At 44.1% G+C, this 24,238-nt stretch overlaps 1 protein-coding gene across 8 annotated transcripts in view; it reads right to left on the reverse strand.

Moving 5' to 3' along the window:
- Positions 1–24,004, reverse strand: part of WDR33 (WD repeat domain 33) — a 110,478-nt gene extending 86,474 nt beyond the window's left edge. For 7 of the 8 annotated variants that reach the window (XM_045031045.1, XM_045031046.1, XM_045031043.1 and 4 more), the window contains exon 1: positions 23,874–24,004. The gene's annotated coding sequence lies outside the window, so the exon portion shown is untranslated. The remainder of the gene's footprint in view (positions 1–23,873) is intronic. The other variant, XM_045031044.1, reaches the window with a different exon arrangement.
- Positions 24,005–24,238: the final 234 nt, after the last annotated feature.

Here is a 24,238-nt window from a genome sequence, read left to right on the forward strand (position 1 = left end):
TGACAAAAAACAGTTACCTTTTCTGTAACTGGTGTTCTTTGAGATGTCACTCGTGTCCATTCAACGTAGGTGTGTGCGCTCGCCACATGCGCTGGTGCTGGAAGTTTTTCCCTCAACAGTATCCGTAGAGGACTGGCTCCAGTGCACCCTGGAGTGGCGTGCACATTCCGCAGTATATAGGGAACTGCCGGTTCCCCCAGTTCCTTTTTGTCGGAAACTCCAACAGTGGGGAAAGAGGGCAGGTTGTGGAATGGACATAAGCAACATAACTTGAAGAACACCAGTTACAGAAAAGGTAACTGTCTTTTCAAGTGCTTGCTCATGTCCATTCAACTTAGGTGACTCCCAAGCAGTACCCCTCAGAGGTGGTTAGGAGTTCATGGACGTGTAGATTGCAACACAGCTCTGCCGAACCCGTCGTCGTCCCTGGCCTGCTGAGACAGGGCGTAGTGGGCCATGAACGTGTGCACCGAGGACCACGTCATGGCTCGGGAAGCATGCCAGGAAGACTCCTGAAGATGCCCGCGCTCTGGTCAAGTGGCCTCTGACAATCAGCAGCCGGGGAACTCCCGCCAACTCATAGCAGGTCCAAATGCAAGAGGTGATCCAGTTAGAAATCCTCTGCATGGATACTGGGAGGCCCTTCATCCTGTCAGCTGTAGAGATGAAAAGCTGAGTCGACTTACGGAAAGGGCTTTGTCTGATCTAGGTAGAAAGCCAGGGCCCTTCTTATGTCCAAGGGTAAAGGTGCCTCTCTTCACTAGTCTCATGAGGCTTAGGGCAGAAGACTGGAAAGAAGATGTCCTGGCTCATGTGGAAAGTCGACACCACCTTCGGAAGGAAGACCAGGTGAGGCCGGAGCTGGACCTTGTCCTTATAGAAGGCCATGTACAACGGTTCTGAGGTCAGGGTTCGCAGCTCGGAGACTCGCCTTGCCGACGTCACCACCACCAGGAAAGCTACCTTCCATGACAGGTGAGACAGGGAGCATGAGGCCAAAGGCTCAAAGGGTGGGCCTGTGAGCCTGGACAGAACCAAGTTGAGATCTCACTGAGGGGCCGGGGATCAGACTTGATGAAAAAGTCTCCAGGCCTCTGATGAACTTGACTGTCATGTCATGGGACAACATTATCTGCCCTTGGATTGGTGGATGAAAGGTTGAAAGGGCAGCCAGACGTACCCTGATAGAGGAGTGCGCCAGGCCCTGGTTCCTCAAATGAAGCAGGTAGTTTAAGATTGACTGCACCAAAGAATGTGAAGGGGAGATGCCCCGTTCAGCAGCCCAGCCGGAGAACCCCGTCCACTTTGCCAGATAGGTGTGCCTAGTTGAGGGCTTTCTCCTCTCGACGAGGACCTTCTGGATCCCTTCCGAACAGGCCCATTCATCTGGGTTCAGCCACACAGCATCGACACCGTGAGGTGGAGGGACGCGAGGTTGGGGTGCAAGAGTCGGCCGTGATCCTGTGAGAGCAAGTCCAGTCAGTTCGGCAGGGGCCAGGGAGAGATCACTGACACGCTTGATAGCTTCCTGAACCAGCGCTGGCGAAGCTTCACCAGGGTGATCATGATAACCTGCGACTTGTCTCTCTTGATTTTCACTAGGACCTTGCTGATGATCGGAATCAGAGGGAACACATACATCATGCTTTCTGCCCACACCAGGACAAAGGCATTGGAGAGAGAGCCCTTTCCCAGACCCCGTCTGGAGCAAAACCTGTGACACCTCCTGTTCTGTCTGATGGCACATAAATCCACTTGAGGAGTTCCCCACCGATGGAAGAACATGCCAGCTACCTCCGAGTGGAGCACCCACTTGTGGTGAGAGGAGGGGTCCCTGCTTAGGTGATCTGCAAGCGTGTTCTTGGCACCCGGAAGGTGACACGCTTCTAGATGGATTCTGTGGTCGATGCAGAAGTCCCAGAGATGGAGTGCCTCTTGGCAGAGGGCCAAGGATCATGCTCCCCCTTGTCTGTGATATAGAACATCAAGGTTGTGTTGTCCTTCAGGACTCTGACCACTCTGCCTGACAGGTGAAGTAGGAGGACCGCAAATGCTCTGCACACTACTCTGAGTTCTTTGACATTTATGTGTAGCGTCCATTCCTCTGGGGACCACATACCTTGGATCCGGAGGGAGCCGAGGTGCGCCTCCCAGCCTAGGTCCAAGGCATCCAAAACCAACTCGACAGAGAGGAGTGCTGATGAAGGGAACTCCTTCTAGGACTTTCCCGGGGTCGGTCCACCATCGTAGCGAGGTAAGGACCATTGTGGAGATGGTGACAACCTTTTGGGATTAAAAGTAGCGGGAATAGAACCCCTTGTTCCTGTACTCTGGAGGAACAATCTCCACCAAACCTAGCTGCAGTAACCCCTCTGCCTCCTGCATGAGGAGACTCTTGTGAGAAGGGTCCCTGAAGGACGGGCCAGGGGATTGGGAAGGATGGGTAGAAAGTAACCTAATGCTACTGTACTGAGGACCCATCGGTTCGATGTTATAGATGCCCACGCAGGGAGGAAAGGAGAAAGGCGGTTGGCAAAAATAAGTGAGGGAGGATCCTGGGAAGAATCCTGTATGTCACCCTTGGGCTTACCCTCAAAACAAGCACTTGCCCGCCTGCTTATTGCAGGTTGAGCTCGACCAAGAGGCCTGCGAAGGCTGTTGACTAGGACATCGCTTATAGCTTCTGGATTACTTGTAAGGAGGCTCCTGGCAGAGGTGGCTCCCCTGGTCCTGAGGCTGCTGTGGCTTAAACCGCTTGCAGGCAGGGCCAGAAACGTACAGGCCCAGCGTTTTAGGGGTCACGCGGGAGTCCTATAGGCCATGGAGCTTATTGCATCAACTGCTGAACCTCTGTGGACAAGCCAGAGAGGAGCAGCCAGGATGCCCAGTGCATGGCGACAGCCGGCCACAGTTTGGGCGGCAGTATCGGCCGCATCTGATGCGACCTGGAGTATTGTCCTGGCCACAGTCGTGGCCTTCTCCATAATAGCCCAGAACTCCTTCCCTAGAAGCCTCAGGAAGAGAGCCCTCGAACTTGGCCATGGCTTGCCATACGTTAAAATCATAGCATCCCAGGAGGGCCTGATGGCTGGCCACCCATAACTGGAGGCTAAAGGACGAATAAACCTTACGCCCAAATAAGTCTAGCCTCTTGGAGCCTTTGTTCTTAGAGGTAGCCCTGGGTTGACCTTGTCGCTCCCTGTGGTTAACCGCTTCTACCACTAGGGAGTTGGGAGCAAAGTGGGTATACAGGTACTTGTGGCCTTTGGATGGCACAAAGTACTTCGCTCAGCCCTTGGAGATGGGTGGCAGGGAGGAGGGAGTTTGCCACAGGGCACTAGTGATTTTAGAGACCCCATCAGGAAGGTGCAGAGCCACTCTGGCTGGTGCTGTGGAGCAGAGGACATCCAAGAGAGAGTTTGACAGCTCCTCTACCAGAAGACCCAGTTTGGCAGCGACCCTCTTCAGTAGTTCCTGGTGTGCTTTAGTGTCATCTGGAGGAACCGAGGGAGGAGTCCCTGTTATAGCCTCATCTGACAACAACGAGGAAGATACCGGTGCCGTAGGATCCTCCACAACTATTGATGGCCCAGTGGCTTGTTCCCTTGCTCCCTCTTGGACCTGCAGGGTCCTTGCACCCGAGGCTTTGTGCACCAGAGGAGGGTGGGAGAGAGAGGCAGCTGGTCTCTCCGAGGCTCCGGACACCAAGCGGGAGACCTGGGAGGGTTGAGTCAACCCCCACAGGTTCCATGGGTACCACGGTACCAGCCACTGTGCCTGAGGCCATGGGGCAAGTTTCGGCACCGACAAAGTAGCCAGTACCGCAGCTTGTCCCGCCATCAGGGAACCTCGCTCTGAACCAGGGCTGGATCCTGAGCCGTCGCTCCCAAGTGACCAGGACAGAGCAGAACGCTGGCTCTGTCCCAAGTGGTGCTGGTCACTCCACCTGGAGTCTGATCTGGAGTAGGGTCTTAGGGACCGATGGCCCTCAATAGATCTGCAACGGCTTGGAGTTGACGATCTACACCTTGCACTTGATGAGCAGTACTGGGATGAGGAGCGGGACCAGTGCCAGAAGTGCCCACACATGGTGATGTCCTCCTAGGAGATGGGCGACGGTCCAAGGAAAGGTACCGATCACTCAACAGGTCCCTGCAGCGGTACCACAGTCTTGAAGATACCGGGTGCTGGGACTAGTACTCCTGCCAGGGGGGCTGCTGGGGGGGAGGGGTGTCTCCAAAGGTCTCTGCCCAGTGGCTCTCGAGCTGTGCCTTGAGCCTCTCTGCCTGTGCCCAAGGTCCGGGGACCAAATGGGGCTGAGTTGTGTCTGCCTTTCGTGGTCAGATACGTGGCAGCTACAGGAGGGTGAGTGCTGGAGGACGTTCCCCGCATTGGGGAACGGTGCCACTGAGGTGAGGACCAAAGCAGTCCAAACACAAGTTTACCCAGGGACCAAAGAACAGCAGGAGCCAGTGTGGTCAGCACTGGAAGGGACACGATCTCCTGTGCCGTCTGCAGGGCGTCCACCGTGGACGGCACCCAGAGCTGATGGAGGCCTCTGCCACTATCCAGGTAGTTGGCGGGGAGTGGGTTAGGCTACATCGCTCCACTGGAGCTTGGGCCCAAGATCCCAACATGGGCAAAGAGTTGCCCAGTATGAGACCTTGCTCACAGTCAGCCTTATCCTTTCCCTTGCAGGAGGTTGGAGACCGACCTAGTCCCGCCATCTTCGGATTCTTGGTCGGAGCCACGGATGGGGACCGGTGCCAGCCAGTGGACAGTCCCGGTGGGGCGCTGCACACCGAGGTCACGGTACTTGTTGCCGAGTCGAAGCGTTGCTCCAGTGCCAGGGTGAGGGCCGACTCCATAAGGAGCACTCTTAAATGAATATTCCGCTCCTTCTTAATCCTTGGCTTGAAGGACTTGCAAATTTTGTACTTCACTAATATGTCCTTCATCGAAGCAACGCAGACAACTGCTGTGTGGATCACTAACAGGCATGGGCCTCTTGCAAGATCATAGCACTTAAGGCCTGGGGACCAGGGTAAGTCCCATCCTCAGACAAAGTCCCATTTGGGACCTACAAAGTCTCTAACTATAGCTAAGGGATTTATAAACACTCATAGAAAACTATATACAGTATAATACAGGAAATAACTAGTTTGTACGAACAAGCAGTAACAGCAACAGCTGAAGCAGCCACAGCTCCAGCACCAACACCAGCAGGAAGAAGGAACTGAGGGTTGGAGGGAGGGGGAGGGGAACCAGCGGCACCCTACATACCGCAGCATGTACACGCCACTCCAGGGGGTGCTGGAGTCAGTCCCCTACTGATACTGCTGAGGGGAAAAACTTCCAGCACCGGTGCATGTGGCGAGTACACACACCTACATTCAATGGACATGAGCAAGCGCTCGAAGTAGTAGTAATTGGCTTAATCTGCAGCAAGGTACATTTAATTTAGATAATTCTAACTATAACAATAGTTAAGCACTGGAAAAGGCATTTAAGGGAGATTGCAAAATCCCAGTCATTGTCTAACCTCCAAACACCTGTCAGGGATGGTCTAGGGTATATTTGGTCCTGTCTGAGCACAGGGGGCTGGACTAGATGACTGCTCAAAGTCTCTTATAGCCCTACATTTCTATAATTCTAGATCAGCAAAAGCTTGAGTGTAGGCACAGTTACTGACAAAAAAGTGCTTTTGCCAGATTAATTTTGTTTGTGCAACTAAAAGGCTTAAGTTTATTGGGCTGTTCCCATTTTTTGATCCCTTTTTTTTTAATCTCTGGAAAAAGTGTTTGTTTATGGGCAATTTTACCTCATTTGGTTTGGTGACTAAGATCCGTTCTCCCCTGTTTTTTCACATTTTCATACTGGGGAAAGAACCTTTCCTGAATCTCATTCTCTAAATCCCGTCTGAGAATCTTGTTTCTCTTCTCCATGGAATGGGGATATGATCCTCTCTCAAGGTTTAGACTTGTGTTTTCAGCCACATTTGGAGTTTTTCATACTTTATAAAAGTCAAGAGATCAAAAAGATAAATGCATGTCCTTTCCTGCGCACCATTCTCTCTGATTTAGGTAGAAAACAAGTTTGCCTGACCTGGTAAGGTTCTGAAAGACTAAACACCATAGTCAAATTTATATGTCTCTTGTTTTTTAAGCATGAAAATCCCCGGTGGGGTTTCACAGAAAAAGGTTTTTCCAATCATGCAAATATTACATCCCTAGTAACTGGCAATACCAATATTTTAAACTCTCAGCAACAGTTATTCTGCAGATAGTTTCTCATACTTAAAAAAGAAATTAATTTAATTCTTCATTAAGGCTTTTTTCCCCTTGAACTTCAGCACCAATTCACTTTACTTCCCCCCACACCTTCTGCTGAAAGGACCCAGCTCTACCAATACTACAGTCTTTCAGAGAGTGAACAATATTTTCAAGAAACACTGCTTTAAAAAAAAAAAGGCCCTGAAATATGCCAAATACAAATTTAGCATCAGAGAGTCCCCACAATGCTTTCTGAAAATACAATGAAAACAGTTTTGTCCACTCTACATGCTTAAGTCATTTTCAATACCTGTTCAGAGGCTGAAATCCACCGTCAACAACAGTTCAGTTCCCTAAGGTCTGAGAACTTTATACTGCTCAGTTGGTCTTTCTTTGTAAAGAACAGATCAGTTGCCCACCCCTGTGATAAACTCTAGCCTTAAAAATCAAAATCTATGACCTATCTTGGCATTCAAGTACTTAGCAAATTCATTCTATCCTTAATGTTTCATTCTAAAACTGAATGTTTGATATTAGTCACATCAGATATAAAAAGTATACCTCAAGATACATAAATAATAATGATCGAAATGGGAGTTGCCCAAATTAATCCTGTATGTGTGATCACAAAGAAAGACCTTACAAGCAGAAATGGAAAAATAAAAGTTTGTATAGATACCTTATCTGAGAATTTAGTATTTACAATCTCAATCTTATCTTTGCATGAACAAAGATTTTTTTGCAATGGTAAACTAGATAATAGAAGACTACTTTTAAGAAAAACAAATCACCACTGTATTCAGAGATCTCACTAATCCAATATGATCTACAAATGAATAATCTCTAAATAATATAAACACCAGTTTCCTAGTGCATTACATATACACATACAAAAGCTGTCTATTTGTCTTCAATGGCTGTAAAACACTAGATATGTGAAGAAAAAACATTTTGCAGCTTCGGCACTGTGTCATTTTATTTTATTTAGAGGCATCCTTTACATCCTCTGCATTCTTTAGTGGAAGCAACTAGCACTAGTCATACACGTCCATCAGAATTTTAAAATGTATTCCCTTATTTAAAATATTCATTAAGACTGAACTACCCTCCTCATACTCAAGACATTTTCATGAACTTCTGTCATATGCCTCTGAATTTCCTGCCCCAACATTGCCAATGACCAGAATGTGGGCAGAAACAGACATTCCCTTAATATTATCTTTTGTTTTCTTCTGCCCAGTTTCACTAATAATAAAAATCCAGATATGGATACCCCACAAAGATATAGAGCAGGGGTTCTCAAACTTCATTGCACCATGACCCCCTTCTGGCAACAAAAATTACTACATGACCCTAGGAGGGGGGACCGAAGCCCAAGCCCCACTGCCCCAGGCTGGGGGGAGGGGAAGGGGGGCAAAGCCTCTCTGCCTCAGGTGTGGGAGGCGGAGGGCCAAAGTCAAATTTGGCTTCAGCCCCAGGTGGGAGGGGAAAGGAGGAGGGCTGTAACCTGAGCCTTGCCACCCAGGGATGAAGCCCTCGGGCTTCGGCTTCGACCCCAGGCAGTGGGGCTCGGGCTTCAGCCCCAGCAAGTCTAATGTCAGCCCTGGCTATCCCATTAAAACAGTGGCAACCCATTCTGGGGTCTCAACCCACAGTTTGAGAACCGCTGATATAGAATATAGAAAGCAGGAAATGCTTTCTATAAATGACTCCTCCACAGCCAGAGGAATCTACAATCTTTTGTTGCATCGTAGCAGAGTGAGCCAGATGTGGTGGAATAGATGGAAATAAGTGGTGTTACAGATACTGCAGTCACATGCAATTTCTTTGGGGATCACGGATTTTAATACAATATGGAAGATTAATGTATGATTGTTTTTTAATCCATGGGGTAGATTTTCCACAGCTAGGAACTAATAAGAGTGGGAGGTGATTAAGATGAATCACCGAGACTAAACAACTTTAGAGAAGTACCACGCCCAGCATGGTTCACATATACTGGTTCAGGCTAGGTTTTCCATAGACTAGGAAACAAAGAAAAGGCTTTTGATTTGAAAAGATGACCCTGAACTGACTCATGGCCCTCTTTCTGATCCAGCAAACATATAGGACCTTCTGTCCAAGGGGCAACTCCAATCCTTCCAGAAGGGCTGGGAGAACTTTGACCTACTAGAGCCCCATGACTGATGAGTGACTTCTGCAAGTGTATAGGAATTTTTATTGATGTGGTTTCTTCTGTTTTTTGTTTTGTTTTCTCTGCAATGCTTTTACCTTAAGAATAAATGTACTTGCTGAGAAAGAACTGTGATATAACTTGTGACGGCTGGCAATATATTGTTCATAACCCTCAGAGAGAAAGCAGCACACAGGAGCTCACCTTTAGGCAGACTGGCTTGCTCGGGTATTATAATGTAAGGTATTGAGCTGTGCAGCTTTAAATCCCCAGTCACAAGGGAGCGGAACAAGGGTCCCTGCCCAGAGACAGGTGACAGCTAAAGACCTGAGACCTGGCTGGGAACTCCTGGAATGGACACTGAAGGTATTCCTCCTCTAATCTGAAATGGTGACAAGTGGAAAGGAAATAGGTAAATTAAAATGGCAGTAGGACTGAACAGTGCCCAGATGAGAACTGCGCCTAATTAAAAACCAAAAAAAACAAAACCACCAGTCTGAGCAGGGCAAATGAATGTTGACTGGGTAGTCAACAGAGTTTGCTAAATAAAATGACCAACAATTCAAGGGGACAATGACTACTTTATAGATTCAGAACATGTATGCTTAATGAAGAGTGCAAGGGTCAAAACCATGTTCCATAAGACAAACACAGCCAGAGGCTTCTAAACTCTAAGAGTATGTCTAACACAGCAAAGAAAAACCCCACGTCTGGCCCGTGCCAGCCAACTCGGGCTCATTGGGGCTCTGGCTGCGGGGCTGTTTCACTGCTGTGTACACTTCCGGGCTCATGCTTGAGCTCTGGGACCCTCCATCCTGCAGGGTCTTAGAACCTGGGCTCCAACCTGAGCTCAGATGTCTAAACAGGAGTGAAACAGCCCCACAGCCTGAGCCACACAGGCCAGCCATGGGTGGTTCTTTGCTGTGTAGACATACCCTAAGAGGCTACCACAAAGTTCCTGCAGTTTTGCTCCTATGAAACCTAGGATAGCTCAACTCTGCCAGAGTTCAGGTGCTCTGTAAGAGCGTAGCTTCAGTCCTACTATAAGGAGGTGAAATTCCTGGCCCTCAATCCAAGCCTCTCTTCTGTGCTTCTGCATACCTCCACAAGCAACCCAGCATTTATTAAATGTTCTGCAGTCATCATTAGCTATTTTTAAACAAAGAAATTCCAAAACAAATAAATAAATTTAGAATTGAGAAATAAACAGTAACAAAATAAAGATTTATGCAGTTTTTAAAACTCAAGTTAGAAAGTTATTATGAGGAACATGGAAGATAGCTATTACTTTTATTAATAGTATGATTTGATTACATTGTTTTGTACCTAAGATCCAAGGGTTAACTCCTGCAGGAGCTCATTGCCCTTCTGCAGGAAGGCAGACAAGGGTTTTAGGGAACTCAAATCACCACTACTTCACTGACAATACAGGTGTTGAAGCGTTTAAAGTTTTGCTCCTAACTATGCTGGACCCAATACCCTGCCTTTGGACAGGGAGGGAGCCAACAGGCAGAAAACCTGCAATGAAGAACTCCAGATGAGATGAAAACTGAGCTTGAGCTCATTAGAGGGCATAGGATATCAGGGAACTGTTAGAAAACGGAAGACTGACACAGAGACAAACCCTGATGGATGGGTCTTAAAACAGCTACGCCTCCCTAAGGTTTGGGGGAACTGCTAAGCTTTAGGGAAGCCATACGTGTGTAGTCTTTGTTGTTTTAACACTTTACTCTGAATGTTACAGTCATATAGACTGATTTTGTTTTGAAAAAGCTGTTGAGTCATCACATTTATCTACGGATCATGGCTCTCAAAGGGAAGTCTTTTGCAGAAGCCAGGTGGACCAACTGAGGAATCGTGATTTGTAAAGAGGGGTGCTGTAGCCTGGAGTCTTGGTCCATAAGCAAGAAAATTGGAGGATTCCACCCTGAGGAGCAAAGAATTAGGGCCTTTCCCTTGAAAGGATCCACTCAGGTGAGACAGAGGGCAGATCAACAGTGAAGCTAATCCTGTAACCATGAATTATAAATTTAGGTTTTAATTTGTTTTTTTAATCCAGAATACAGAAATCCACAGTTAAGGTACTTCAAACAAACTTAACTCTACCCCTACGGCCCCACGTAACTCTGTACAGTATGTACAGAGAAGATTAGTCACTGGAGATATGTGCAACCCACATCAATATAGACTCAGGTCCAGCTGGGGGTGCACAGGACCCACCAGATGGTCTCACCTTGCCCTGCGGCAGCTATCCTAGGCTCCCTCGGGAATAGGCAAATGATTCTGCTCCCATAAACTGAGTCCCATCTGGGAGTTTTTGTTGCCTCCCCCAAACCACAGGGCCCTGAGGTGGCCCCATTCTGAGCCCCTGGAAATCAAGGCGGATTCAGAGATGGTTTGCTGGATGCCCTCCAAAGCAACTAATTGTGATACTAAGATGCTTGCCAGATTCCAGTTACACCTTCCCACGAGATGCTCAGAGCAGTGGACAAATAAGATGTAGAGCTAAGGCTAATCTTAATTGTGTTTGCATGTTTTCAAATGTGTTTTTTTTTAAGTTAGAAAAATTTAACTTGTAATTTACCTAACATTTGAGCTGTTAAAACTACAATGTTCTTTAAAGGTATTCCTCTCCATTACTAATACTTTCTCCTCAATCTTGACTTTTGCTTGGTGTTTGTTAAAGACTGTATTTCACTTGTGCCACTAATCCAGTTTTACCTATGAGAGCAGGTTGCAATACCATGACAACTGATCCAAATTGGATAAAAAAATAACATCCATGTTTCCATAGCAGGCTGGGTCACCAAGTTTAGGGCTGACCTTGGAACCACCTTATCAAGAGTGGAGAATCAAAGGCAAGGTGCTTGATGGAAGAGGCCACACAAGCTTGCTAACCCTCCAAATAGAGGTGATGACCAAAAGGAATAAAGATTTTACAGTTACAAAATTCAAGAACACTTGCTTCTCTTAGTAGTTCAAAAAGTGATTAGTAAGAGTTTGCAATACTAGAGTGATGTCTCATTCATCCAGTGAATATCAGATTAGGGCCCCTGAAACAATGCTGATTTTAGAAAAAGGGATGTCATAGTTGAAGCAGCAGTCTGGAACCAGAAGGGAAAGGATCCAAGTATTGAAACTTGCACTTTCAAGAAGGACAAGTTTAAACTTTTATGAAAACCATCTAGTAGGAAAGTACATGTCTTTTGTGCACAGACAGCCATGGTTTTGTCATTATCCTCTCACAGCACACACATCAAAGTCCACCAAAGCCTCTGTAAACCTTTGACTGGTTGGACATTTCCTGGATTTGAGAAAAATCAACCAGCCCAAGAGTAACCATGATTTAGGTTCCATGAGAAACTACCTTAATGAAACTGATATGCTGACTGTTGAAACAGTTCTCATTCACCCAAATTCTGAATGTGGGAATAAGAACCCTTCCATATCACCATATAAGCTCTACTGCAATGCTGAAGTGCTGGGGAATCTGCTTAAGCTAGACGTATCCCTATTCTCCTGCTCCGACAGACACCAAACTGCAGGGAGAGGGAGAAAATGGCAAGAAGTCCTAGAAATAGGAGTCCTCAGTGCAAACTTAATGAAGAAAATCTCTACCTGAGCACAGAGGCAGAAGCCTGGGGAAGATACATCAGTGCAGTTCACTAGGTCTGCCTGTGAAAAGTGCTAACAAAGAAAATCCACAAGCAAAGCCTGTTGCCTGAGGCAGACCAAAAGCAGGAAAAAAAAAACAGTACAGATGATTCACACAATAGAGATAAGGAATCAGAATCATGCATTCAAACCTGCTTGGCTGTCCAAGACTTCAGCATGATTCAGACACACTTAGGATCCTCCCCACACTATGAAACAGAATCATCTTTATATCATGGTACAACAATGTTGCAATAAAGTCCTTCAACAGAGCTTGACTGGGAGACATTCAAGACTTAAAACTAAATGCTTTGGGGCTATTCCACTGGGGTCCCACATCTACAATTCTAATAATTCATTCTTTACTACTTCAGTTTAAGATGTATCTTTGGGGGGTGGGAAGGAGAGAATATTCCAGACACACACTTCCAGGTTCCTCAAGTCCCATCAGATGGTGGGAATTTTATACATTTTGCTTTAGACATAAAAAGGCAGAGTCTGAAGTAAACCTTTGAAATCAAACTGCAGTATGCTACTTTTCACATTTAAAAAATGCTATCCTTACAATAATTTATAAAAGGGCATACCATATTCATTTTGCCATACAAGCTTCAGTTATATTTAGCCCCTCAGCAATATTTTAAAAGCATGTTGTGGTCTTAAATCTCTGCATTACTAGTTTGCAGCACTGTGGAAAAAAGGTGTTTAAAAATAGCAGTTCAATGACTACATGAAAGCCTCAAAAACACAACCTTTATAAGACTCTTGACTTTGTTAAGCAGTCATTAACAATGTCTATAGAGGGTTTTTTCTATAATGCCATCTTTAACAAATTTTGTACTTTGGCTAACCACTTTTGAAGAGAAAAGTGCATTATTTTCCATTTAAGGAAAGGAAAATGCTAATATTACAAACAAAAGCCATGATTATGTAAGTTACTTCATCCAGATAGCCCCCTCCCCACATGAAGAGCCCTAATGGCTTCAAGGTTGTCTCCTATATGGAGTTAACTGAAGGCCAAAATCATTTCCATAGTGCATGCATTTAGCACAACACAGGTGCTACACTATGGTGAAATGCTTGTCAAACACACTATATCCATTACTCCCCTTCAGGTGTTTCTATAGCAATTTCCATATGTTTTTCCTTACAGCACTCTCTTTTAGAAAATATGCAGCAGGAGTCTGCAGAGAAAGACTTCACCATTGTAGTGAAAAAAAATCCATCCATCAAATTTATAAATTGATTACAATCTGGGGAGTAACACAACTACTCAACCTGTATACTGACAACTGAACTATTAGTTTTCACATTGCTGTCAAAATTAACTGGCAATTTTCCCCCAAACAGAAGCCAACCCTTAAGTTAGCAATACGCTCACAGAACAGTTTCACATTAATATTAGCAGTCTTTATTAAAAAGATAATGCCACGACACAGGCCTCCAAACATATACCTTCGTCTTCCCACAGAGCACATGCAGTAACCTGCAGTTCAGTCTCAGTAAATACTAAGCAGAAGTAGTCTATTTACATAGGTAGGGCAGCTGATCATTCACTGTACCAACTCAGAAAAAAATTGTTTCACTAACAAACAGCATATTTGTTTTTTCCCCCTGTAAAATACTCTACACTATGTTTTAATATTTGCTTGGGATCTTAGGACCTAGTTTTGCTAACCACAATGTGGTGCCGTGGCACCAGGTAAAAGTAGCTGAAATTGACACATTTTTCTCCATAAGCTTTGGCAGGAAGTGAATAAACTAACCCTTGAGAAAAATATGCCCAAAGATAAATTCTTGATAAAAGCAATGGACTAGCTAAACATATTACAGTTTGAATGCTCTCAAAGTTTCAAAAAGCTCTATATTTGACCAGCAAAGGTAAAAAACAATAGTCCACTGGGAAAGCCTAATGTACAGCCATCTATGGATCTCTCTCATCAACTTTCTCATAAGTAGTGTTTGGCTGGTTAATCTGAGGGATCTATTTGCTTTATACACCCGTAAGATCTCTGAAATAGATTGTGTTTGCATTTTGAAGTGGTACACTGGTTGATCCCAAATGTATGTTTTCATTCAAACCAAGTGGTGTAGACCTCTTAATTTCTTCTTTTTATTTAATACTAGAAATCAGCACAAGGATGTAACCTGTAATGGAGAGTGTGCTATTTCCAACATTGTAGTTTAGATACACTTCATGTTAGGAGCAATGGATGATACAGTCCTTCTCAAAGAAAAGATTAAACTGCTGGGTTATATCTGGGTAGCAGGTTTTTGGTTTTTTTCTGCTGAGAATAAATGCAATGGCTTTAATTAAATGGTTCAGAAATCCCCGAGCTTCTGAAATCAATGTTAAATTAAGTAGTTCTATAGCTGTAGCCACAGAAATTCTCAAACTGGCCAAAGCTCCAGCGACCAGGTCATGCCCTCTCTGCCAATGACTAAAAGGTCTGGTTCTGCCTCCTGAGCTGGACACAGGCTGAAGATCCACCTTAAAGAATCCTTATACTTACCTGTTCAGAAACATTTGTCATGTGGTTTTAATGGCCTTGGGAAATCTAGAGTACAATTTAACATGATGTGGCCTCAAGTCTGATTTCCCTACGCAAAGTAACAATCTTCACTAGTCCCGAAATGTTTCTCCATATGCTAAGTGTTACTGATCCAAAAATGGACAAGCACCCCAGACTTCAAGATCAATACTCAGGCTTGCTTTCTATGTGTCTGTGGATGCATGTACACTAGTATTTTCTTTGGAAATTTCCCTTGCACTATTACTGGTGTAGCTCAGCAAAGATAGGAGAACTAGTGTAGGCAGGCTCACACTTTCTACTCCTACGTCATCTAATGCTGTTCTAATAAATCAATAGTGATTTATTAGAACAGCATGTATGCTAGAAGTGCTGTCACCATTCCTACTATTGATGGAGCTGCACTACTGGTAGTACAAAAACTGCTAGTGTGTGGACCAGGTTTTGTGGGATAATCACTAGTAAGATTAGTGTTTCACACTGTTTTTGATCCCTGGACACTATCTCTAGCTCCCATATGCAGGCAATGTTGTAGAGGAGGGAATTAATCACAGCACATTGGTGAGCTTATTAAAGCTCTGACATATGTTGGTTAATCACAAAGCAACATTGGTTAACTCCAGGACCAAATGCATTGTCTTCATTGTCAAAAGATATTGCAGGAATATGTGGTCAGGGTGGCCATACTGAAGGACCAGAATTAAGACCTTCAATCATCATCCATGTCTGGTGAGTGAGGAGGTAAAAGGGTACACCAATCACTTCATTTTCAAGGCATAATGTATATTCTAATCATATCATTACAAATTATGGTTTTTAAATTAAAGATACCATACAATTTTGAGTGTCCTTCAACATGCATTTAGATAGTGAACTACATCCCATGTGTCCTAAGCTAGTCAGACTGGACTTCCTAGGAGTAATATATGGTACCTTTTAGAGAAAGCAGCACAAGTTAAAGTTACAGACATAGTGAAATAGTGTCAGACATGACTAAGAACTGTTTTGAAGATGTAATATATTCTTAGTTTATGAATATTTAGCAAAAGATAAAACTCGTAGTTTATGGACTTGTATTCTGGGTCAAATTATTTCTACAGTTTAGCTCATAGTTGGGCTAAACTAGATTTCCTTTGGCACAACTTGATGAGAAAGAGGTAGATAATCTTCCTCCACTAGAACTGGGTGCTGCATTAATCCAGAAAAGAATGAACTGCTGCTGAGGTCCAAGAAATACGTGTTGACAAATGAGTTTCGAAACTCCAAGTGATTATGTTTCTAAACAGCACTGCTTCTGGCAATTCTGGGCCTGAAGTTTGTTCCAATGGCATTGCTGGCACCTTTGGATAAAACATTTGCTTCTTAAACAGCCAATGAGACTGATAATGCTTCTCAAAAGAGGAGTATTGTAATGCTTACATAAAATAAGTTCACTGGTCCATACTGTGGTTGCCACACTAAATCCTTGTGTACATCAGTACTGGAATTTAAACATCTTACAAATTTAGATTGATACAAAAAAGGATATTTCTGGGAAAGCATGATTTTTGTAAGCATCTGACAGTACATAAGAAATCTTCAAGATCACTTCTTGTTGTTCAAAGTCACAATTTATTGGTAGGCAAGTCTGAATTATTGGTGTAACGACAATAAAAACACCACAGACCAAGATAAACCCACAGAAAATGAAACAAAAGCCAACTTGTCACACTGGAAAACTTGAGCAATTATTTTGTTCATTGTAAGACTGGAGCAAGGGAAACAGAAAGAATGCATTGCTGTTTTATTGAATGCTAAATTCAAAACCCAAATTTTATTTATGAACATGTCCCAAAAATACACTCATGAACAACCACGATATCTTCGAGGATTCTAGAATCAAACACTTCTTCTAGACTTCACAGAGGGATAAGAAGCTATATTGTTTTTAAATTATAAGTAACATTCGTAAGAATACATATATTTTATATATTCCATACTGCTCAGTGACTAGATTTAAACTTTATTAAACGGCATCAAATGATACAAAATGTATGAGGCTAATTTAGGTAGGTGGCAGAAACACCTTATACTTCACTGAACTCATACAGTGGAAGCCCAAGTTTACAAATGTCTTGTGTAATCAACCCCCTCCCAAACCTCTGTAAGATCAGGAGTTCAGTAGATTTTCCCCAAATATAGGAAGACAGCTTCCCTAAGGAATGACAATTTAGTAGTAGAAGGGAGGGGACCACCACCAGGGAGCTTCACTTTTGACAACTTTAAGATCTCTGCAGGCCTGAAGTCCTATAACAGGGGTAGGCAACCTGTGGCACGCGAGCTGATTTTCAGTGGCACTCACACTGCCCAGGTCCTGGCCACTGCTCTGGGGGCTCTGCATTTTAATTTAATTTTAAATGAAGCTTCTTAAGCATTTTAAAAACCTTATTTAGTTTATATTCAACAATAGTTCAACCTTAAATAAGAGTGAATAAATGAAGACTCGGCACACCATTTCTGAAAGATTGCCGACCCCTGTCCTATAACATCCTTCTTTCCTACTTTCAATCTGCCTGCCTTGGGGATGTCAGCAAGCCATGTCTCTGAAAGCTCTGCTTCTGTCAGTAACCCTAAGGGACAGAGTTTGCTGTCAGTTAAGTATGAGTTTCTTAACTGCAAGCTCAGTAAATCAGGGACAGACTGTACTAACATTTCACAATATGCATGCTGTGATGCAGCATATTTACAGGCCTGATTCTTTAAATCAGACCCTTAAAAGAATAATCCAGACTCCACACCTATTCAACCTTTGGTCTTACTTTAAAAGCCTATACGAGGATCTCTTCTTTCTGTATCATTTGTCGTCCTCATTTAAGACGTTTGGGGAAACAACTTGCAAGAAAAGTCTCATACAAACAAGGTGTCCAATCCCAAGGGATTCAGACCACTGAAATTCCCACTACTGGGACTTCCAGGGTATTTCTCAAGATCTAATCACACAGCTGATTGTTTAGTATGGATGCTTCTTCATTCCTCACCTTTATAACTATGACCACTTCTGTTTAATGAAGTAATGATTTTGAAAGCAAGGCTAGGTCAAGTCAATGTTTAGGGAGAACTGGAACCAGACTGGGACTGTGAAGAGCACAAAAAGCTATTCATAAATATTTAAATAAGATTAAATGTAATCACCTTAAAAAAAACTACAAAAATTACTTTTAACTTGGTTAAATATGTACTAAAACAGTGGTTCTGAACCAGGAATTCAGGGCCCACTGGGGGGCTGTGAGCAGGTTTCAGAGCGGGCTGCCAAGCTGGGCCAGCATTATACTTGCTGGGACCCAAGGTAGAAAGCTGAAGCCCCACCACCCAAGGCTGAAGCTAAAGCCTGAACAGTGTAACTTTCCAGGAGCACAGGCAACTGCCCTGCTTGCTATCTCCTAACACCAGCCCTGGCTTTTATATGCAGAAAACCAGTTATTGTGGCACAGATAGTCCGTGGAGTTTTTAATAGTACTTTGGGGAAGGGGTCCTCAGAAAGAAAAAGGTTGAGAACCCCTGTAGTAAAATATGCTAAAAGACATGTTATATATTAACTAAGTCCATAATTAACTGTATCAGAGCTATTATACTGATACTTCCCTGCAGATGCTCCAGTCTGATTTGTTTTAAGCAAAACTGTTAAATTAACCAAAAATTTTATTGTTTTTTAAATTTAGTTCACAAACATGGGAAAGAAGTGCCCCATATTCTAGTCCACACCAAACTGTGACGCAAGCAGATTCCTCTGGGGTTTTTTAAAACTATTTAGAAGACCTTTTAAAATTTAGTAATGTAATCCTTATAGTGAAATGTACTAATGAGAACATTACATTTAGTTTTCCTTAGAGAACCACAATCAGTCCATGACAAAATATTGACAAGCTTTTACAAATATATTATGGGTGAGGTAATATCTTTTATTGGACCAACTTCTGTTGGTGAAAGAGAGGCTTTCAAGCCACACAGAGCTCTTCTTCAAGTCTGGAAAAGGTATGCCCATTTCATAGCAGTGCAAAGTGCAACAGATTGTTTAGCATAAGTAATTAGCACATATTACAGGCATGGCCAAACTGTGGCTCCTGAGCTGCATTCAGCTCTTTTACTGTTAAAGTGCAGCTCCAGGAGCCCCCCCACGTACTCTCCCCCCAATTCTCCACCTACAACACTGAGCAGGGGGGAGCTAGAGGCTTCTGCCCTGGGGTGGGGTGGTGGGACTAGGGGGTTTCTGCCCTGCAGGGAAGGTGGGGAATCTAAGGGCTTTAGCCCAGCAGAGGAGCATTGGAGAAGAAGCCCCGCACCCTGGTAGGCACCGTCCTGGGGGGGCAGGTTGTGCATGTCTTGCGGCTCTTGAACTTCTGAAGATTATTGTAGGCGGCTCGGAGGGTCTGTAAATTTGGCCACTCCTAACACTTCGTAAGGGACCATTCAAGGTAGAGTGGCCCACTAACGCCTTTGCAGTCATACGACAAAAAGAGGGGGTTAATGAGTTACAGTTCCACTTTGCATTTTGCTGTGACAAAAGTTGGTACAATAAAATTTATCATCTCACCCACCTTGTCTCTCCAATATCCTGGGCCCAACAAGGCTACAACTGCACTGCATACATTGCATTATTGCATGCATTGCATTGTATTATTACATTTTGGAGCACACTTCTCCAAAACAAATTGAATGAAAAAATATGTTCGGATTTAGTAACAGTTCTGTATGGAAGATTTATATCTGAATTAGAAAATGAAATAGAAGAAGATGAGAAAAGGAAATTCTCCTTCTGCATTGGGAAAATATAGGTAGAGGTGGCTTGTTACAGTATGTACAAAACCAGAAACAGACAAGAGTGGGAAGAAAGAATTTTATTTTGGGGTGGAAAGAAGAAAACTACTACTATTTTATATATCTGTGAATGAAGTATTTTTTATAAAATTATTTGACTCAAGTCCTGTGTGTACTGCCATTGAAACCATTTCAGAGATAACATTTCTCGTTGTAGTAACAGCATAGTTTAGTCACATCTAAAAACCTCTTGTCCACACACTATTGAAAGAAACTGGTAGAACTACCTGCCCAACTACAAAACTCCTTAGAATTGGATTATTGCTGAAATGTTCCCAAAGTCTCCCCTGTATCTTCCCTTTGTGATCTCAATAAGATTCCACGGGAACATTCAGTCTTCCAATTAACATTGTTTAAAGAACTACTCAAACTTTATCAAAATATATTTAAGAGGTTTCTCAACATTAGTATGTTAATGTTGAGATTTCTTTTGTTTTATTCAAATTATTGCTGTTACCCTCATTTTCCCCACTTGGCAGATTACAAGACATTTTAACGGACACGCATCTGAAACAGTGAAATTTGGTTTTATTATTAAGTTATGTGTTTTTTCCAACACCAAGATATATAGCCTTTAATTAAAATATTGTAAGTATTCTGGCTGGGCTTTTCAAAGGAGCCTATAAGAGTTAGACAAAGGTGGGTACCCTGCTCCCTTAGGTTCCTTTGAAAATCCCAACCTGAGTGTAAGGCCTGTCTATATCCAAAACTTAGGTTGATCTAGCTATGTCACTCAGCAGTGAGAAAAATTCTCACACCAGAGAGACATAGTTGAGCTGTCCCAAGCCCAGGTATAGACACCACTAGGTCGACAGAAGAATTACACCTCTACCCCGATATACCACCACTCAATATAACATGAATTTGGATATAACGCGGTAAATCAGAGCTCCAGGGGGGCAGGGCTGTGTGCTCCGGCAGATCAAATCAAGTTCGATATAACGCTGTTTCACCTATAACGCGGTAAGATTTTTTGGCTCCTACGGACAGCATTATATCGAGGTAGAGGTGTATTCGGTCAACCTAGCTACCGCCTCTCAAGGGGGTGGATTAACTACAGCAACAGAAAAACCTCTTCTGTTGCTGTATCAAGTGTCTATGCTATGGTGCTATAGCAGCTCATCTGCAGCGCTGTAGCATCAGTAGTGTAGACATACACTGAGGGTCACTAGATCTCTATAATTTCCTATATAGGCCAGAGTGTAATTGTAGTCAGTTTCCAGTGTGGCTGTGTAGACTTCCTTCAGACCCATACGGCTCCTATTTAAGCAGTTTGCTACAGAGATAATATAGGGAAAGCAAGTAAACTGACTGGCTTGTAACAGCCAGCATAAAATTCCAATCAAGGGGTGGAGGCAGCCCAGAAGCACACCCCCATCACATGGGTTCATCAAGTCTGTTCTGATGTTGCATTCTCAGTCTGTCAAACCCTTGCAACTGCACAGGAACAGACCAAATGGTGAAAGATTGTTCGGCTAAGCGTTGAAGAAGTAGTTTACTGACCACTATTTGTACTGTTAGTTTTAAAGCATAAAATGAGTCTTCTGTAAGCTGTAGTACCACTTTGCATTTACACAGAATGGAATGTAGGTTGAACCAGAATTGGCATTCAATTACATTTTGAATAGTTTTATAAGCCCAAGAGTAAGAATAGCATAAAGTTGGATTTCATGCTACTCTGAGGCCTTGCCAAAACTAGGTGACTCTTCAGATATAGTGAATACATATCAAAAATACATAAGGTACATAAAAAGTTTTCAGGACAGTAAAATAAACCAATTTTGTTTGTGATCCAACCTTAAGCACTCCTTAGGGTAGGGAAGAGGGGGGAAAACTTGAAGTAAAGCCATGTTAAAACTTTGCGAAAGGTTAAAATCTTACCTGTTCTACCAATCAGATTAAAACTGAACATTGTTAAAGGCCAATTTCATTGCTGATGTTTACTTTTTGTACTAACCTTGGACAATCAAAATAAACTAGCAGGTTTTACTTGCCAGTTTTCATGTACTAGCACAATGCTTCAGTATCTGGACTCAAAAAACTGCCAGGGAGATTTTAGATCTCAACAAAACCTGATTTTTGTAAATTTCATGAACATATTCAATATTTCTAACATTACTCAGCTTTGTAAAAAAAAAAAAGCGCTATCTTATAACTTGCAAGTATAAATTTTAAATTCCTGCACTAAAAAGTGATTGACCCACATAATTAAAACTTTAAAGAAACATTGTAAGTACCCTACTGTCCAATTTATTTTAGCTTCCAGCATTCAAAAACAGAGTTTGGAAAATTTACCAGATATACAAAAGACCACTACACCAAACCACTAAGGGTACGTTTACACTTACCGGGACAGTCGACGCGGCGAGTTCGACTGCTCGGAGTTCGAACTATCGCGTCTGATCTAGACGCGATAGTTCGAACCCCGGAAGCGCTAGTTCGAACTCCGGTACTCCACCGCGGCAGGAGGAGTTGCCGGAGTCGTCCCTGGAGCCGCGGAGTTCGCTTCCGCGGCGTCTGGACGGTAAGTAAGTCGAACTAGGGTAGTTCGAATTCAGCTACGTTATTCACGTAGCTGAATTCGCGTACCCTAGTTCGACCCCCGAGCTTAGTGTAGACCAGGGCTAAGTGAGAGAACTCAAATTAACACTCAGGGTATGGCTACACTTGCAGCCGTACAGCGCTCCCGCGGCAGCGCTTTGAAGTGCAAGTGCGGTTACGGCACCAGCGCTGGGAGAGCGCTCTCCTAGTGCTGCAGGTACTCCACCTCCCCGTGGGGATTAGTTTACAGCACTGGGAGCCGCGCTCCCAGCACTGGGGCAGTGTTTACACTGGCACTTTACAGCACTGTAACTTGTTGCACTCAGGGGGTTGTTTTTTCACACCCCGAGCAAGAAAGTTGCAGCGCTGTAAAGCGCCAGTGTAGCCAAGGCCTCAGTATACCGTTACTTTACAGTGGTATTTATTAGAAATACAATAAAAGTTTATATATTTGAATACAAGATTAAACCTGCATTTTAGTAATTTATCTTGCAACTTTTTTTAATAAAGAATGTTATGAAATGATAAATAGCAAGAATTAACTTTAGTTATGTCTGTCTCATACAAGTGTGTGTTTAAATTGTTTGACAGTATCTAACAAGTTGTTGATCAGTAAACTCACTTAAAGATGACATGTGGTCCACAGATTAATAAGGCTAAGTGTTCATATGGCAGGGATTCAGAAATTATTTGTCACTGGGGTTAAAATACTCTTAAATTTTAATGTAATCTGTCCAATAAATACAATCTAGTATGATTGGAGATTAAAAAGAACTGCTCTTGAATCTCTCCCCTCAAAAAGTTTAGTATTTAGTCAAAGTATTTTCCAGCATCAAAACTTCACCTTTGAAAAGCACCCTGATCTGCTTCAGCTCTCCCCATTGTTAGAAAAATACCCTCCAGGATCACACTTTTGATTAGGAAATTAATTCAAGGTTTGGTTAAATACAGAAAAGAGGGTGTAGGACTACTTACCTACATTAGACTTTGTTATACAGTTTAAGCTGGTCAGATAAGAAATGGCATACAAATACAGAGTACAACAAGGAGTTCAGTGGCACCTTAAAGACTAAAAGATTTATTGGGCATAAGCTTTCGTGAGTTAAAAACCCCACTTCTTCAGATGCATGGAGTGAAAATACAGAGCAGTGTCACAGGGAATGTAGGGCTACTTAATCATAGCAACAAGGAGTCACATCAAGCCGTAAGTTACATATCAAAAGAGAAATACCATCTAATTCCTGAAGAAACAATAAGGTTTTCTCTCTATCTAAAATGGTGAGTTCTGATTTTACTGGGTCAAGTAGTTTTTCTATGCAAAGAATAAGTTTGAGACTGTAAAACCACGGGGATAGATCAAATTGCAATCAAGTCTAACGTGCTCTGCAAAATAAACGTAGAACAAGCCCCAACCGTACATGCTTCCATTTATGCGGCTGCCATATGGCCGAGGCCAAACAGCACAGATAACACTCAACAGGCATGGGGTCTCCTAAACCAAAGGCCACAGGAGGAAAAGCAAGGTGAAGCAGAAACTCCTGTCCAGGGCCCTCCTTCCCCCACGAACTCTCGTGCTACTTTCAGCCCCCCCCACTCCAGCTAGCTCTCCAGGAGCCCGCTCCAGGCCCTGGGGTCCCCGTAGCTTAAGGGCCCCAAACCCAAGCCCCCACTGACCTCTCCAGGCTCCGCGCTCTCGTTCCCCACCTCAGGAGCTCCTCCCTCCCACCCCCGACCCAGGCACTAGGCCCCCTTCTCCTCCCCGGCCTCACGGCCTGAAAATGGCGGAGGAGCCACACCGCCCGGCCGCACTGCACCGCCCCAGGCGGCCCGTCACTTAGCTGCATTCACCGTCCGACTGTTTTCTTACCCCCGCCACCGGACCCCGCTGCCGCGCCGCTCTCCACACTCCCCTGGCCCGGAAGCCGCTGCCTCACGAGCCCCCACCGCGCCCGCCCGCCATCTTTTCCCCTCCAACGACCGGGGCGGCGCACGCGCCCTACGTCAGTACGCTTCAAGGCGCCAGGGAGGACCTGGCCGAGGATAGGGACGCAGCGGCGGCCAGGACCGCTTCTGCGCAAGCGCAAGGGAGGCCCGACTGTGCATGATGCGGGTGCGTGTAGTCGATACGGGGCGACTCGACATGGGCAGAACTGCAAGCGGGGCGCGCATGCGTCGAGAGAAGTAGCAGGGACTACACTCTAATGCCGGGGTTC

This window comes from Mauremys mutica, chromosome 9 (assembly GCF_020497125.1).
Source record: "Mauremys mutica isolate MM-2020 ecotype Southern chromosome 9, ASM2049712v1, whole genome shotgun sequence".
Lineage (NCBI taxonomy): Eukaryota > Metazoa > Chordata > Testudines > Geoemydidae > Mauremys > Mauremys mutica.